Raw genomic sequence first — 18626 nt, forward strand, 5'->3', positions numbered from 1 at the left:
GTATCCTCATAATATGTTATCATTTCCTCCATAAAAATTGACCATGTGACAATTTTTTTTATGAGAGCAAAGGCATTAATACAATACAGGCTTATTGGGTTCCAAATATAAAGTTGGAATGCGTACCTTTTGTGTGTTTTGCACATTATGGAGATTGAAATATTACTCCATTTGTAGTATCCATGTCATGGGATCCTTGCCATCAAACTTCCCCGTAACGAGCTTTGGAACATGGTGAGTCTTCAATCCAATGTTAGAATCTATGAAATCATGATTAACATTACTTGCATTCTCATCATTAGTTTCCTCTACTACCTTTTAATCGTTAGGAGGAATTTCGTGTAGCAACTTTGTCAAACCTCCTTCCAAACCTTCCATGTCTTTCTTCAAATCTTCAATGTTTCCTTTCAGTTTTTCTTCTAAACTATCCATCTCAGATTCAATATTATCTTCCATGCCATTAATCTTAGCTTCCATGCCTTTCTTTAAACCATCCATCTTAGCTTCTATTACTTTTTGTGAAAGTGAAATTTGTTGCACTTCGACTCGTAATTTTGATATATCATGCTTCATTTATTCCTCTTCTTCGCGAATCATGGTAGGGCTTTCAGGTTGCTTACTAGGTGTTTCTATTTTCTTCCTTTGGGTCATCAATTAATGATAATTTTGCTTCATTATTCCCTTTCAATCACTTCAAACTAATTTTTCAAACCAAACGTATCGAAATCTTTAAAGAAAACTACTCACCTTTTTTCGCTTTGTAGGAGCTCGACATTGAATCTGTTCTATCTCTCTAATTTCACATATCCAAGGATAGAAATTACATCCTATGGTAGCCCTCTAAGTCCCATTTCTAACCCCACCAATCTGATCAATATTCGATTCTTTAGGAAAGAGTGATTCCAAATCTCCCATGATGACTTCATTGTAGAGTGGTTCCATAGAGCATACTTGTACGACATACCACATGTCATTGTTTCAACTTTCAAACGTGGAAATGATACACAAAAAACTACAATCCTTCCTCTTTCTATAAGTTATTATGATATTTCAATCTGATGCTCAGAGAGAAAGTTATGAGGATCTTCCCAAGGTTACCTATTTGGGGTGTAATTCGGAGGCCTCAAAGAACTCTAATTTACATGGACCACATCTTTGCCAATGTAGTGAGACAATATTTGAAACTTGGACCCCACATTAATCAAGATTTTGGCTCAAATGGGCTTGGAATTTAGCTTCTGGAACTTCCCAACAAAGTATGTATAGCGAAAATTCCATAATGACTTGTTTGGAGCAGCAAAACCCTAGAATCCAAAGCTCTGATACCAAATGTTATGCAACCACCTCATGAAATAGAGAAAAGATAGATTAACGACTTTAAAATGATCCTCTTCAAGGGGGGAAGTTCCTTTACGTTACACAAATGAATAGTTATTCGATGATACAAATGACAATACCTCCTTTCTATATATAGGAGTCTAAGGGGTCAAAATATAATTAGAGCCAACATAACAATAATATTCTAAGGGAACAACAATAAAAATAGTGGGCTTCTATTGGGAACAATAATAACAATATGGGGACTACATTAGCACAACAATACAATAAGGGGGTTTCATTATCAACAATAAGAGGCTACACTAGTAGTATAGGGACCTAACAAAAAATACTTGAGAGAAATAATATAAGACACTAAGGGTTAAGAGATATATCTTGGTAAATGCTCATCCAATAATCACCTATAGTTAAGAGAAAAGGGTTTGAATTATGAACTACAAAGTTCAAACCTTCAAGAAATGCCCAACTTAAAGGAGCTCCTAGGGTTCCCTCTTGGTGCAATAGCGAGGGACTCAATTTATTTGAAATTCCACCAGAAAAATTCTTTCAAAATTGGAGGATGTCGAGAGGAGACATAAATGGAGAAACATTCCTCGACGAAATCCTAAAATTTCACCTCCCTAAATTTCAAAAAAAGCACCAGAAAATCTCATTATCTTAAAGGGACGATGAAAATGTTGGCATTATGACACAAATTTGGCACTATGACACAAGTGTTGTCCTTGATTGCAACTCACTCAGATGAAAGATCATAGTTCAGACTCACAGAATAAAGAAAAAGAGGTATATGTAGGTTCCCCATTGACCAAGCCACGTGTACACGCGGGTTCGCAAACGAAAAGGCACATATAGTGTACACACGCACTTTCATGGAAGGAAAGGTGTGTACATGTTGGAAAACATAGTTTTGGTCTGTGGTATTTTTTCCATGGTATTTTGATCCATGGTATTGGTCCAAGGTATCGTGTCTGAAGTGTTGACCCCAGGTATTTGGTCCAAGGTATTGGTTCAAAGTGGTTTTGGTCCATGGTATTGGGTAAGGCCTAAGACTATAAAAGGAGGAGAAGATCATTAGGCCAAATCATTTGTGAATTGAATATGTAATGAAGAGCAAGATCTAGAATACAGGTTATTGGGTTATGGTGCACAACTGGATCTGAATGAAGGATGAACCTGATCGCTTGATGAAGGATAAGTTCTATTGATGGGTGAAGATCTTAAGGCTTGAAGAGAACTATCTTTGTGTGGTTTTGATCTTTTATCTGAATAACTGGTGGATGTTGTAACTTGTAAATATGATGATCTGGGTATAATTGATGTCTGGAATTGTTGTAAAGTTTAAATCATCATTTACAGATCTGTACGCAGTTTCACTTTAGCAAAGGCACGTACACACGCTGGTTCTGCATATCAAAACAATGTATACATAGGTTTGCCTTGAGAAAATGGCATATGTATGCAGGTTCGACACATTGAAGTAGTGTATACCTAATAAAATATGTTTTAGCTACTTCTGGTTGCTATTGCAGTGTTTTAGGTTCTAGCTTGGGTTCTGGTTACTGTTACTGTATTTTGGTTACATCATTCGGAGAAGTGATTGATTGATTCAGTTTTGGTTGGTGCAAAGGAGATTGATTGATGCAAATATATTTGATGTTTGATTGATGTTATTAATGGATCGAGTCTGAAAAAATTATGAAACATGGTCCCTGGAAGAAAGGAGAAGGTTGTAGCCTTCTGTAGGCTAGCACCTACGTACTAGTAAACACATCAACTAGGCAAGAGCTAGGGGGTTGTAGCTCCCTTCTAGGAGAAGGTGGAGAACGAGAGAAGGTTGTATCCTTCTGCAGGTAGAAGCCTGCGTACTGGTATAAGATTCAACCAGTACAAAATTTGTAAAAAGAAGTTTCTTATTAAAATAATATAGAGATGATTACAGCAGGTAGTTTTCACCCACATTGGGTTTCCACCTTATATCTTTTGTTCATGTGTGTGATTGTCTGTTCTATTTTTACTACACCTGGTGTATACACTAGTTGCCTTAAATACAGTTGTGTATACACGCAAGTTTGATTAACTGAAGTACCGTATATAAATCTGAAATGGAATATTATTGAATTGCTAATATTGATTCACCCCTCCCCCCTCTCAGTATTATTTCCGACAATTGGCATCAGAGTAGGTCCTTCAAAAAAAGCTTGATCGCTTCAAGGAAGATCTATCATCATGAGTAACTACGAAAGAGAGGGATCCATTAGACCACCAATCTTTGATGGGAGAAACATGGTTTATTGGAGGGTAAGAACCACAACCTATCTTCAATCTCTTGGAACAAATGTCTGGGAAATCGTGGAAGGAGGATATACATTTCCATCAACAATTCCTACAGATACGGCATGTAAAAAACAATATGAAACAAATGCCAAGGCTGTCAATACATTATTGGGGAGTCTGTCACAATCAGAATTTGTCAAAGTTATGCAGCTCAAAACTGCCAAAGAAATATGGGAGAAGATCATTCTAAGCTATGAAGGAGACAACCAGGTGAAACGTGCAAAATTGCAATATCTCAAAATTCAATATGAAACTCTCAAAATGCACAATGATGAAAGTATAGCTAATTACTTCTTATGTATAGATGAGATTGTTAATTTCATGAAGAAATTGGGTGAAGAGATAAAATAATTTACTTTATTTGAAAAGGTTCTTAGATCTTTGTCTACTAAGTTTGAATCAAAAGTTTCTGCAATAGAATAAAAGCAGGACCTTTAGAGTATCACTATGACACAGCTGCACGGAATCTTAACTGTTTTCGAAATGATAAAAGGAGATCCATCAGAAATGAGAGAAGCCACATTCAAGGCTTCAGGAAGAGAAAAACTCAATGAATCAGGACATATTTCCGAAGAAGAGGAAGAAGCAAACTTTGTCAAGAACCTTCAATGGGGTTCTGGATGATTCAGAGGTAAACTACCTTTCAAATGTTTTGCTTCTGGAAGAGTCGGTCACTATCCTACCAAATGTCCTCATAAAGATAATCTTGATAAAGATTAGGAATCAGCAAAATGGAATAGAAAAGAAAGTGTAAGTAAGAAGAGCTACTATACACATGAAGATAGTGATGGTTTATCAAATAGTGATGAAGATAATAATGACTATAGACTTCTGATGGCTTTTGAAGATGATGATTTCTTGGATGCTTTAGATGAAGATAATCTTCAAGAAATCTCTAAACTCAAAATGTATTTAGAAGAAAAGAATATGATTATAGATACTCTGACATTCCAACTTTCTGAAAGAGAAAAACACAATGAAAAACTAGAATGTGAAATTGTGAGTCTAAGGAAAGATATTGAGAAAACAAAAGCTCTCAATCTCAAATTTGCTAAAGGATAAGGAACTTTAGATAAAATTATCAAAGTGCTATGTTCTCCTCTGATAAAGACAGGTCTTGGATATAATGAAGAAGCATCTTAAGCACAGAAGCCATCAACCTCCACTAACAGCTATCTTGATTCAGCAAAGAGCAGTGAATATTTTGACAATCGTCAGCAAAGGCATAAAGCAGTTCACCAAGTAAATTGGGTTCAATCTACTTCAAGGATGAATAGAAGTTACAACCAACCTCAGATAAATCATACTCAATTTGCTTCAGGAATGAATGTTAATGGAAACTACAATCAAAGTAAGTAGATTCGATAATCGCATGAACTTCTTTAATGGACAATGTTTTTCATGACATAGCTTTGGACACAAAGCTGGTCAATGTGTTGCCTACAAAAACATCATGACTAGAGAAGCAAGAAATCAAAGGAATGTGAAAGGGATCATGAAAAGGACCTAAAATAACTTTTCGCTTCTTGAAAATGAAATGGAATGCTCTATCTAGAACAACTTCGGTCATGAAGAATTTGAACGCACGAGTAAATTTTGGTAAACATATCAGAAGGAGCAAACTTCATTAAGTCCAAAAATATGGAAAAAGAAAGAGACACAACTAGAAAAATGTGGTATAGTGCTGTATGCAGAAGGACAAGAAAATCAGTGGTATATCGGTAGTGGATGTTGAAAACACATGACAAGTGACAAAGAAAAACTTCAGCCATATAATGCCTTAGAAAAGGAAAAGAAGGTCTCATTTGGAAATGACAGTCCTGCTGTCATGAAAGGTAAAGGTTGTGTTCTCTTAAAAGAAAAGGTTAAAGCTGGAAATGTTATGTATGTTGATGGTCTAAAGCATAACCTGTTGAGTGTCAATCAAATGTGTGATCAAGGAAATGAAGTAGTATTTCGATCAAATGGATGTGTTGTTTGTGATCTTGATACAGGTGAAACTGTGATCAAAGGTATAAGAACACCAAATAACTTATACATACTCAAGGGAGGACAACAACAATGCTATCTAAGCAAAAATGATGAACACTGGCTATGGCATAAAAGATTGGGTCATCTAAGCTTCCCACAAATAAGGAAAGCATACAAATTCTAGGCTATTCGTGATCTTCCTGATATCAGCATTCCAGAAAATACAATATGCAAATCATGTCAATTTGGTAAGCAAACTAGAGCACATTACCTTGAGAAGGAAGGATCAGCTAGTAAGCTTCTTGAACTTGTTCATACTGATTTATGTGGTCCATCAAGGAAAAAGTCACCTCGTGGAGAAGAATACTTTATATTGTTCATTGAAAATTTTTCCAGAATGTGTTGGATAGGAATTCTAAAGCATAAAGATGAAGCATTTGGAAAGTTCAAAGCCTTCAAAGCTTTGGTTGAAAATGAATTAGATCATAAAATCAAATGCCTCAGATCTAATTGAGGAGGGGAATTTACCTCGGATGAATTCTTCAAATTTTGCGAAGAACATGGAATAAAAAGAAAACTCTCCACTGCAAGGACTCCTTAGCAAAATGGAGTGATAGAAAGGATGAACAGAATTGTTCAAAAAATGGCTCGTGCCATGCTAGATTAGTCTGGAACTCCTGCAACCTTCTGGGTTGAATCTGCATTTGTTGCCATCACTATCCTCAACAAAAGAAACGTTCGGGTAAACAGTATTCAAACTCCACATGAACTTTGGTATGGTAAGACTCCCACTGTAAAATACTTCAAAGTTTTTGGAAGCAAATGTTACATCAAAAGGACTGATGAAAAACTTGGAAAGTTTGAACCTAGAGTAGATGAATGCATTCTCCTTGGTTACTCTTCTCAAAGTAAAGGATATAAGTGTTATTATAAAAGACTTTGGAAAATTATTGAAAGTATTGATGTTGTGGTTGACGAAGCAGGCAAAAGTCCAAAGCAGGTAAAAACCAAAGAGTGTGAAGAAGATGACGATTATCCTTCAACATCAAATCAGACTAATTTTGAAGAAGAAGAAACCAATGAAGCACCAGAAGAACAGATAATGGTTGAAGAAAAGACTCCATCCAGGTATGTTTAGAAAAATCATCCAGAGACTCAAATTTTGGCACAGAAAGAAGCATGTGTGTAGACAAGAAGAACTATTACAGAAGCTTCAAGCTATCTAGCATTGCTTTCCTCCATCGAACCTAAAAATGTAAATGAATCATGCAAAGAGCAATGTTGGGTCAAGGCCATGAATGAAGAACTTGAGAAAATTGAAAAGAATAATACTTGGGAATTAGTTCCTAGATCTCATGATAAGAATATCGTAGGAACCAAATGGATATTTAAAAACAAGCTAAATGAAAATGGTGAAGTTATTAGAAACAAGGCTAGACTTGTTTGTAAAGGATATGCTCAATAAGAAGGTATAGATTTTGAAGAAACTTTTGCACCAGTTGCTAGACTTGAAGCCATAAGAATGTTCCTTTCTCTTTCTAGCTTTCAAAAATTCAAAGTATACCAAATGGATGTAAAATTTGCCTTTCTTAATGGAGACTTAGAAGAAGCAGTATATATTGAGAAACTAGACGGATTCATCCTTGGAAATGATCCAAAACTTGTATGCCGACTTAGAAAGGCTCATGGTCTAAAACAAGCTCCATGGGCTTGATATTACCGTCGTGACAAATACCTCCATCAACAAGGTTTTTCAAAAGGATCAGCTGATAGCAATCTATATACAAATATTGATAATGATAAATTGCTAATACTTGTAGTGTATGTTGATGATATCATTTTTGGTAGCAATGGAGAAGCCATGAGTCAAAACTTTGCTTTGGTAATGTAGCAAGAATTTAAAATGTCCCTGCTTGGTGAGCTCACATATTTTCTCGGCCTACAAGTTCAACAAAATAAAGATGGTATTTTTCTATCACAAACCAAGAATCTCAAGTAGAGATTGAAAAAATATGGCATGGATGATTCTAAACCAGTATGTACCCCCATGGTAACAGGATTCAGTCTCAACTCAAATGATAGATCAACAGCAGTACATCAACCAACCTATAGATCCATGATTGGCAGTTTGCTTTATCTAACAGGTACCCGACCAGACACATGCATGGAGTGGGAATAGTTGGAAGATTCTAAGAAAATCCAAAGGAATCACACCTTCAGGTAATCAAAAGGATCTCCAAATATCTCCAAGGAAGTCAGAATTTTGGTGTATGGTATCCTAGGGATATAGATCTTACACTTCATGCATATACATATGCAGATTGGGCATGAAGCGTGGATGAAAGAAAAAGCACTAGTGGTGGTGCATTCTATATGGGTTCCATATTACTGTCTTGGTTCAACAAGAAACAAAGTTCAATTGATTTATCTACAGATGAATCAGAATATGTGGCTGGTGCATCTTATTGCACACAACTCCTTTGGATGATGCAAACATTGCAAGACATTCAGATCACATGTACTCCACCCATCTCCATTCTATGTGATAATATAAGTGCGATCAATATTTCAAAGAATCCAGTCATGCATTCCAAGACCAAGCACATACCCATCAAATATCATTTTATACGTGAACAAGTGCTCGAACAAAAGCTCAAATTGGATTATGTTCCCTCCAAATAACAGGTTGTTGATATATTCACCAAACCACTACCCAGAGAGACATTCGAATATCTCAGAGAGAAGTTGGGAGTAGTTGATGTATCATCTTGCTGCTAAAACTTATCTATTTCCTAGAAAAGTAGTTGTATGCAAGTTTCATGAAGTGTATCTGTGTACATACACCGGTTACTGTGGATACAGTCACGTATATGTTGGTTTCAAGAAAAACAGTGGACGAAAGGAGTCTGATATGGGTCTGACAGTGATCATATGGCATAGGTTCAAGGGGAGCATATACTTATAGTAATACATTATTGGCATTATCTTAGATGATGTTGGTACAAATTCACAGTTGTTTTTTATTCAAGTGGAACATGTTCAGGGGGAGATCATGGTTGTTGGTCTGGAGGGCGATTGACAGATGCTGCTGATGATAGTTTTTGATAACTATCATAGTCTGGTTTCAGATTTTTGGTCTCTATGTCATGTATATCTTTTCATGTCAAGGTCATGAAACGACCTAGTTTGTTTCCCCACTTGGTTGGGTGGATGAGTCAAACTTGGTATATCCCCACTTGGTTGGGAGATGGATGTATGTATAGAGCCATGTTCTTCTTTTAGAGCATATTTTTTCATACATTACTTATATTCAGGGGGATCATGGACTCAATCATGGAGCTCACTTAGCACACTTCAACATATCAGAGAATTCCACATGTACTTAGGGGGAGCATAACCCTTTGCCCTTGATGACAGAGTGGGAGAGTGACTTGGGGTTGCCATGAAGTCCAAAGGGGGAGATTGTTGGCATTATGACACAAATTTGGCACTATGAAACAGGTGTTTTCCTTGATGGCAACTCACTCAAATGACAGATCACAGTTTATACACACAGAATGAAGAAATAGTGGTATACACAAGCTGCCCATTGACCAAGCCACGTGCACACGTGGGTTCGTAGACCAAAAGGCGCGTATAGCGTACACATGCACTCTCACGGAAGGAAAGTCGCGTACATGTTGCAAAACTTAGTTTTGGTCAGTGGTATTTGGTCCATTGTATTTTGATCCATGGTATTCATCCAAGGTATCGTGTCTGAAGTGTTGACCCGAGCTATTTTCTCCAAGGTATTGGTTTGAAGTGGTTTTGTTCCATGGTATTTAGTAAGGCCTAAGACTATAAAAGGAGGAGAAGATCATTAGGCCAAGTCACTCATTAATTGAATATCTAATGAAGAGCAACATCTAGAATACAGGTTATTAGTTTATGGTGCACAGCTGGATCTGAATCAAGGATGAACCTGAGCACTTGATGAAGGATAAGTTCTATTGATGGGTCAAGATGTTAAGGCTTGAAGAGAACTATATTTGTGTGGTTTTGATCTTTTATTTGAATAAATGGCGCATGTTGTAATTCGTAAATATGATGATCTAGGTATACTTGATGTCTGGAATTGTTTTAAAGTTTAAATCATCATTTACAAATCTGTACGCAAGTTCACTTTAGCAGAGGCATGTATGCACACTAGTTCTGGATATCAAAACAGTGTATACGTAGGCTTTCCTTGAGAAAATGGCATATGTATGTAGGTTTGACACATTGAAGTAGCGTATACCTAATAAAATATGCTTTAGCTACTTCTGGTTGATGTTGCAGTGTTATAGGTTCTAGCTTGGGTTCTAGTTACTATTACTATATTCTGGTTACAACATTGTGAGAAGTGATTGATTGATTCAGTTTTTGTCAATGCAAAGGAGATTGATCAATGTAGATATATTTGATGTTTGATTGATGTTATTAATGGATCCACACTGAAAAATTTATGAAACGTGGTCCCTGGAAGAAAAGAGAAGGTTGTAGCCTTCTCTAGGCCAGCACCTACGTCCTAGTAAACACATGAGATAGTACAAGAGCTAGGGGTTGTAGCTCCCTTCTAGGAGAAGCTAGAGAGAGAAGGTTGTAGCCTTCTCCAGGTAGAAGCCTGCGCGCTGGTATAAGACTGCACCAGTACAAAAATTGTAAAAAGAAGTTTCTTATTAAAAGAAGATAGAGACGATTGCAGCAGGTGGTTTTCACCCACATTGGGTTTCCACCTTATATCTTGTGTTCATGTGTGTGATTGGTTGTTCTGTTTTTACTACACCTGGTTGTTGTTTATATGGTTCTAATGCACAAATTAAAGAAGACCATATGATGAATTAACTAAGTTACAAGTTTTAACGGTATACGCTAGTTGCCTTAAATACAGTTGCATATACACGCAAGTTTGATTAACTGAAGTAGCGTATATAAATCTCAAATGAAATATTATTGACTTGCTAATAATGGTTCAGGCCCCCCCCCCCACCTCGCCACCCTTAGTATTATTTCCAATAGAAAAGAGGGAAACAAAGTTGAACGAATGGTATTTCATTAAGTTGATGTGATCACCAAGGATATAGGACCAATGCCTAGTCTATTGAGAGAATGGAGTCAAGAATGAGATTGATTTAGGGTTTTGTTTTATCAAGGAGCCTAATTGCAACTTTTCATGCCCTAATGAATCAAATACCTAGCTACAACATGGATGTATACTTCGACTTGTAAAATAATGGAGTTTTATAGTTTGTTTTTGGAAAGACAACCCCTAGGAACATTCGATTTTTCCTTCCCAATGAATAACATGTGGAATAGATGAATACTACCAAAGTGATTGAAGGTTTATGGATAATTTAGAGTAGAAGAAGCATCATGATGTAGCATTCCATACATTATATAATGAAAGTTTCACATAAAGGGTAAAGTTACATGGAAAAAAAAGTATATCCATCCATCACATTTGCAAGAGAGAATATCATAATAGAATATCATTAAACCAAATATCAAAATGGTTAAAGAATCTCCAATTTGTCCTTCTGTAGCTATAGAGAAATTCTAGAAGAAATAATCATCCAAATCCAAGTGATGATGAGTTACAAATGAGATCTCACTTCTATTTATATGAGCCTGTAATAGTTCAATGGGTGTAATTAGCCTAGCAAACCACTAAAAGTGTCTCTAATGTTAAAAATAACGCCCGAATTGGTGACAAGCCCACCAAATAGTTCGCTAACATGAAAGTAAGCCTCTTGGTAGTGTTGAAATGATAATAAAATAGACATAAGGGCCATTGGAAGGCCTAGTGAAGTCCAACATGTGCCAAAATTGATGGAAGGCCTTAGAAAATAGTGATGAAGGGGGTGGCTCCTTGATCTCGAAGAATATGACATGTGGTGCTCCCAAGTGGCTGTGGGGGCATAAAAGCATCCCCACGGGTCTCTAATTGGGTCAAACAAACTTGTATCCCACCTGTAAGGGTTGGAAAAATGATGCAAACACTCCCTTTATCTTCCATGCTGAGACACATCCTCATCTGGTGCCTAGAACAACTCCCAAGTGTGTGGTGAAAGTGTGTATCTAGATAGGCAAGGTGGTCCAGGTACATCATCATCTTCAATTAAATGGAACACGAGTGAGCATTGAGTGGAGTAGAAGGATCCCATGATGTAGCTATTTGGTCTCTGCTATAGTGGAAGCACATGGCTCTCTATGCTCACCTTACAATGACAACATGATCCCCTAGAGGGATTTGACACTATATAGGGAGACCAAACCTCAAGATGAAGACCCAACTGTGATCCTATTCAATATTGAATGCGTCTCCTCACCATGTAGTACAACAAATCATTAGTCGGCTTGAGTAAATGAGCTTACAAATCACGAAACGAAGTTGACACTACACAATGGCATGCCTTTGCATAATGGACTTTAGAACATAAAAGTGTCTCCAAGTTTAAGAAGGAGGTTAATCAAGGACCCTATTAAGTGGTTTCAACCTCTAAGGGAGTGACAAGTCCATGGTACATCCCTTAAGTGGCAGGTGTCATGTGATATAATGATGGAACAGAGTGGGACATCTATATATTTAGAGTTAAGATGGATCTGTGCTAGTGCCATAACACTACTATATCCTCCAATGACTTACTCTCTTGAAACCTATCATCTTGGGTGGGTATTTTACCCTTGTTTTCCATTATGTAAATAGTGATAATTCCATGATGATTTGATCTAGGGCACACCTTTAAGAAGGTATCATTATCAAATGAGGGCTAGAAATCTAAAAATTTATCCATTTGAATGAGATATAGGATTATATTTGTCTAGATGGGAAGGTTGATATAACTTGATCTTGTAGGCATTAATTGTTGGAGAGTACCCTATTGTAGAGGAAGCTCTAATTTGAAGGAATTCTCACCAATCTACTGTAGAATCTAATATTTTAAATAAAGGAGTGGGTAGAGGGGCTTCCCCTCATTGACCAATATATTTCCATGTTCATTTGATAAAGGGACTTTTAAAATTGTAAAGAATAAAGTCAATGTATTATAAGTACTATGGGGAGTTGTAGGGTACCAAATGGTTTATAGGTATTGAGGGGAATTTAAAGGATATCTAGTAAAAATAAGAGCTTGCTTTATTGGCAATATGTATTGGGAGGGGGGTTTGAAAAAATGATTTTTGGAGGTATTTATCAATACCTAGTGAAATTAAAGGCATTATTTCATATTCCATAATGCAGCTACTATGTCACAATTAATTAGGTGATGGCCCCATGGGAGTGGATGAAGCTTATGATGTTTAGCACAATGAAAGTGTTGTTTCTAAGGATATATTCATACTTTATCACTAACCTATAAGGATATAGGACTATGATAGTGATCACAAAACATGTGTGTGTGTGTTAGGTTACACTAAAGAGCATAATTGTAGATCATATGGGTCATATCTTTTACAAATGCAACAAGCAACTTATAGGCATTGATCTATAATTCCTTCCTTGTAAACATGGAGATGAAAAATTGCATCTATATATTCAAAGTTAATGTGGATCCATGCTACCTCCATAGCAATATTATGTCATCCAATTTCCTCCTCTCTTGAAATCCATGTTACTTCCTCCTTATTTAAAGATGCAAGTGTCCCTACTTATGAAATAGGACGAGCTAAATGTGTAGCAAAATCATATTCTAGAAATCCTTTATCTTGGGTGGGGTGTTTAGTAATATTTTCCATGATGTAAATAGTGATAATTCCATGTTGAATGGATTTGAGGGACACCTTTAAGAAGTTATCATTATCGAATGGGTGATAGAAATCTAAAATGTTATCAATTGAATGAGATATAGGATTATATTTGTCTAGATGGGAATGTTAGTATAGTATGAGCTTGTAGTAATTAATTATTGCAGAATAACATATTGCAGTCGAAGTTGGGTTAAATGAAATTTCATGAATCTACTTTAGAATCCAATATTGACCACTATCTTGCAATTTTCATTCATAAAGGTAATTTCAAAATTGAAAAAAATAAAGTCAATCTATTATAGGTATTGTGGAGAGGTATAGTGGACCATATGGTTTATAGGTATTGAGGGGCATTAAAAGGATATACGATAAAGATAAGGATTTTTTATTAGAAATATGTATTGGGAGGGAGGTTTGAGACAATGATATTTGAATGTATTTATCAACATTTACTGAAATTAGAGGTATTATTGAATATTCCATTAACACAAGTGTTATGTCACAAGTTCATTAGGTGAAGACCACATGGGATTGGATCAAAATATGTTGTTTAGCACAATGAAAGTATTATTTGTAAGGATATGTCCATACCTTATCACCAACCAAAGAGGATCTAGAACTACGATGTTGACCATACAAAATCTACATATGTGTTTGGTTACTCTAAAGATTATCCATAGTTATAGATAATATTTTCCATGTATTTCATAGATGCATTGGTATGGATTGGACCATTATCTTCTTTTTCATCCATATTTATTCTTTTAAAGTGGAAAATATTGGAGGAATAAACTCATAGGATTATTTTTACTGATGGGACCAAGTTTGGGAAATTCGGGGCTAAAACCTTTCAAGAGAATTTTGAGGCAGTAAATTATCTTTTTGGGGGTAACACTTTATCACTAAGTGCAATACCATTTTTTTATACACAAATAGATTTCCAACGGTGCAAGAATCAACACAATCAGATTTGGTATGAAAGGTTTATGCCACTCAGAAGTTGACCTTTCTGTTTTTATGAACATAATTCAAGAGGATTCCATGTGAGAAAAGGAGGCTAGAAATGTGATGATGATGAATAAGTATCTAGATATTTCAATATTGTAACTCTAGTTAAGAGCTGAAGGAGTCAAACTTAATCACTAGTAGGCTATAGGGTTATGTTATCACTGGGCCACTAGGAGGAAAAGGGGTTCCATTCTTTTCGAGTGCATTTAGTTCCATAAATGAGCAGAGTAGACAAGTGGCATAGGGAGGGAGGACCCAAAGAGTATTTTTGCACTATAGTAGCCCACTAGTCATAGGCCTTATTTCTTTGTACTAGCATCCATTTTCTATTTGGAGAAAAATAGAAAAGAAACCTCTCTTTCCATTAGGTTTTCTCCCATAATTATTTCCCAGGATATTTATTGGGTCAATTATGGATTGTGAGTTTTTATTTTGTTATTCTTTATTTTCTACATAATTATAATTTCCATGAATATGCAATAAAAAATAATTAACATATTCAAAAATCTAAGGAGAAATAAACCCTCATAGTGTAAATTTTGGTTTCCCTAATCTTTTTATCATATTTGTTGTGACAAACTATCCAATGGAATATCCATAACAGTTTAAAAGTCATGAAACAAGCTAATTATAGGCATTGAGCTATTACGAAAAATTAGGATCCAATAAAGTGGTTGGAAACACAAAATTGTCAAGATGTGTTGTAACTCCAATGTCCGTACTTGTATGATATTGCATTAACATGAATTCATATTAATATAAGAAAATGACTCTAGGTTTTATATTTCAAAAGTTCATTTAACCTTTCACATTCAATTATTTGTTCATGGTATTTACACATTATTTGCAATGACACAAAGATCCTAAAGGATTATGTGTCCAACATTCCTCCACTTAAGTTGAAGTGCTTATTATGAGCATGAGCATCATTCTAAGCCTTATAAAATTTTCTCTTATTAGCACTTTGGTGAAAATGTTTATAATTTTTTCATTTGTAGAATAATGATCTAGATCGGATCATTATATTAATTGTCATCCATCTTGTTGCATTTGAAGTGGAAAAAGTGTAAGAATCAAGTCACAAGACCATTTTTACCAGTAGGACCCTATTCGAAAAATTTGGAATCTAACCACACTATATATTTTGATGCAAATGGGATGACCCCACAATTGATAATTGATTGATTGTTATCCTTTACCACACTCACATTCAATTCAGGACTTTTTATGGGGACCTTTCTCCTACTGATTCGGTGGGGAGTGATATGGAGTTTATCGTCGTTCACTATTAGATCCATCTAGAGACCTTGTTGACTCTTTCATCCTCCACTCCTAAGATCTCTATCAATTATAATTATCATCATAATGTCACCATTAGGAAGGAATAGTGTTTTAAGCATTTGAATCATTCTAATCAGGTTGATACTGATCTCTACAATCTTTGTGCAACATTGGATCCTAGTCCATCATCTTCAAGTACATCATATTTTGTTTTTTATTTCTCTCCTATTCGGTCACTTAGAGATTATTTTCTTAATTATGAGGGCTTACCATGATAATCATGTCCTTAAAAGTCAGGGGATAATCATGTCCTTAAACATTAGGGGATAATCATGTCAAAGACAAATTCAAGATGTGGTTGCTATTGCACAGGAGATTGTACATACTATCAAATATAAGAAGCTCGAGGTGATTATTATGAAGCTGGACCTTCAAAAATATTTTGATTATGTAGATTGGACCTTTCTTCAGCTGGTCCTACACAAAATTGACATTTCATTTCAAGTTTCAAAATGGATCATGGCTTGTGTATCTACTGTAAACTTTGTCATATTGGTTAATGGACTTCCTACTAAATTATTTTCTGCCTCTCAGGGTCTCTGACAAGGATGCACCTTATCACCCCTTCTTTTCATTCTTTTTATTGAGGGACTTATCATCTTTTTCTTGCAGGAACATATAGATGGGTCACTGACATGTATCTTTATTACTAGACAAGTCAGGGTTACTCATCTGGTTTTTGTCGATGATGTGTTACTATTTGGTAGATTATATGTTCTGGAATGGAGACATAATTATGGTATTATTGACTTCTTTGGATCGGTCTCTGGACTCGTTATGTCACGTGGCATGTTTTCATATGCCTTTGATGCCTTTGACAATGGACGAAAGATCCAATAGAGCATACCAAGTAGAAACAATTGTAACAATTATAAGGCATACTCCAAACCCAACCTGACCATCAAAAGCTTACCATAAATAATCTTGTAATTATCATTAAAAAATTAATATCTTAAAATACCTGTGATGACTCTAATTTTCATAACATAATTAATATCATAAAAAATCTTACAATAACTCTTGTTGTTCATATTAAGTCAAGTTGGAGACAACATTGATTACGATGTGATACTTGGTTGCTTAATATCATGGTTTATGGTATGCCACAACCTTGCCGACCATCTCCTCCTCTACCATGTCACTTTTGTTCTCACCTACTATGTTCTCCAACACCACTTCTGAGTGCCAAATCACATTGATACAACTATCATACTTCTGCTTCATTTGTCCTAGTCTAGTAAGGAAAACTTCATTATGCTGAGTGCCCTTAAGCTCTAGTCATGACCAAAAATATCTTCATAAATCATAAAACTTTACAAGCTTGAGGAATTTGGAATCCCTCCTTGTAGAAGAGCCATGGTCATATGCCTAAAAGAGGATTTCTTCATCCACTTGGTTTCTAGAAGTTCGTCTACTCTTTTCATAATCCCTTTCCTCAATCTCCTTCACTTCTTTTTTAAAATCAAAGGAAATCCTATTGTGACATTTTGATGATACTTTCTTGGTTTCACCCTTGGTTTTGTTAAATGGACCAAAACCCTTGGTTGTTCCCCCTCATTTTTCTCTAAGGTACACCCTACTCAGGCATTGTTCATTGTCACCATTGTTTAGTAGACTACTACTACCCATTGTTATCTCAGATTAGGGGATGTATCCTTCTTCATGCCAAATCAACATAAAAATACCTTAGTTGCTCCAGGGAAAAAAAAAAAAAAAAAAAAAAACTGTCCTCCATTACAAATTGAGACTCGATAGGAGAGCATAGAGAATACAAAATTCAATGTGCTTACCTTTCAGAAGAAAAAAACACACTTTCTATATGTCTTGTCCCTTATAGTATTTGTGGTTTTTATTAACATGGCATCGATATTCATCATTTTCTCTGGAACAAAACATCCATGGCTTTCATTTCCTTGGCAATGCCTTGTCCTACTGCAAGGTACATTATGGTAATGCAGGTGGGAACATATGGCAGGCTCCTAAAGGGTGTGGACAAATGACTAAAATATTACGGTAATGCAGTGGGAACATATGGCAAGATCCTAGAGGATGCAGACAGACGACGAAAGATTCCCAAGGACCTTCCCCTTAAAGAACACCTTTGGTGTAAAAATATTTTTAAGTCTAACAACAAGAATCTTAACTATTATTTGTACATGCATTTACATAATGAGCTAGGCTTGAATTCATCAAATTAAGGTGGCTTATCTTTCTTAGGAATCAAAGTAAGGAACACCAAGTTTATTGCTCTTAAAACTTTTCTAGAGGTTCGAACTTTCATACTACATATAACATGTTGTCTTCCAACATATCATAAAGACAATAAATAATTTTACTATCCAATTGTTTGGCACTTACTTTTATCTTTTTCAAATGAAGCCATAACAACTTTCATCTCTTCCTTGAATTTCTTTCCATTATTAAATTATTATCTTCTTTAGTTATGAAACTAGCGAAATCATATGTAAGCTTTAGAACTTCAATAATATTCACCATAGTTGGATTCTTATAAACAAATTAGAAGTGAGTCACTCCCAAAGTATCTAAACCTAGAGAATTATTAATTATTTTCCCATCTTGATCATAAATTTCCCAAATCGAGTTAATACTTTTTCCATGGTTTTCAAAGTTGTGAAAATACTTTGTGTTTTCAGTATCTTCTTGAAGCTACACAACTTTTCCCTTCACTCTTCTACCTTTCCAATTTTATAAGGATAAGACTATGATTTGAACATCCCCTAGACCCCAATTTCAAATATTTTTTTCTCCATGTAACCAAGCACCCTACCCTCTAGCTTGCAGGTAAGAGGACCATACAATAACAAAAGTCTCAAAGCCATTACAATAATATATTTGATATGAGTTCAACA

This window comes from Pinus tabuliformis, chromosome 1_2, assembly GCF_031772625.1.
Source record: "Pinus tabuliformis cultivar Carrire ecotype Pingquan chromosome 1_2, CPIR1, whole genome shotgun sequence".
Lineage (NCBI taxonomy): Eukaryota > Viridiplantae > Streptophyta > Pinopsida > Pinales > Pinaceae > Pinus > Pinus tabuliformis.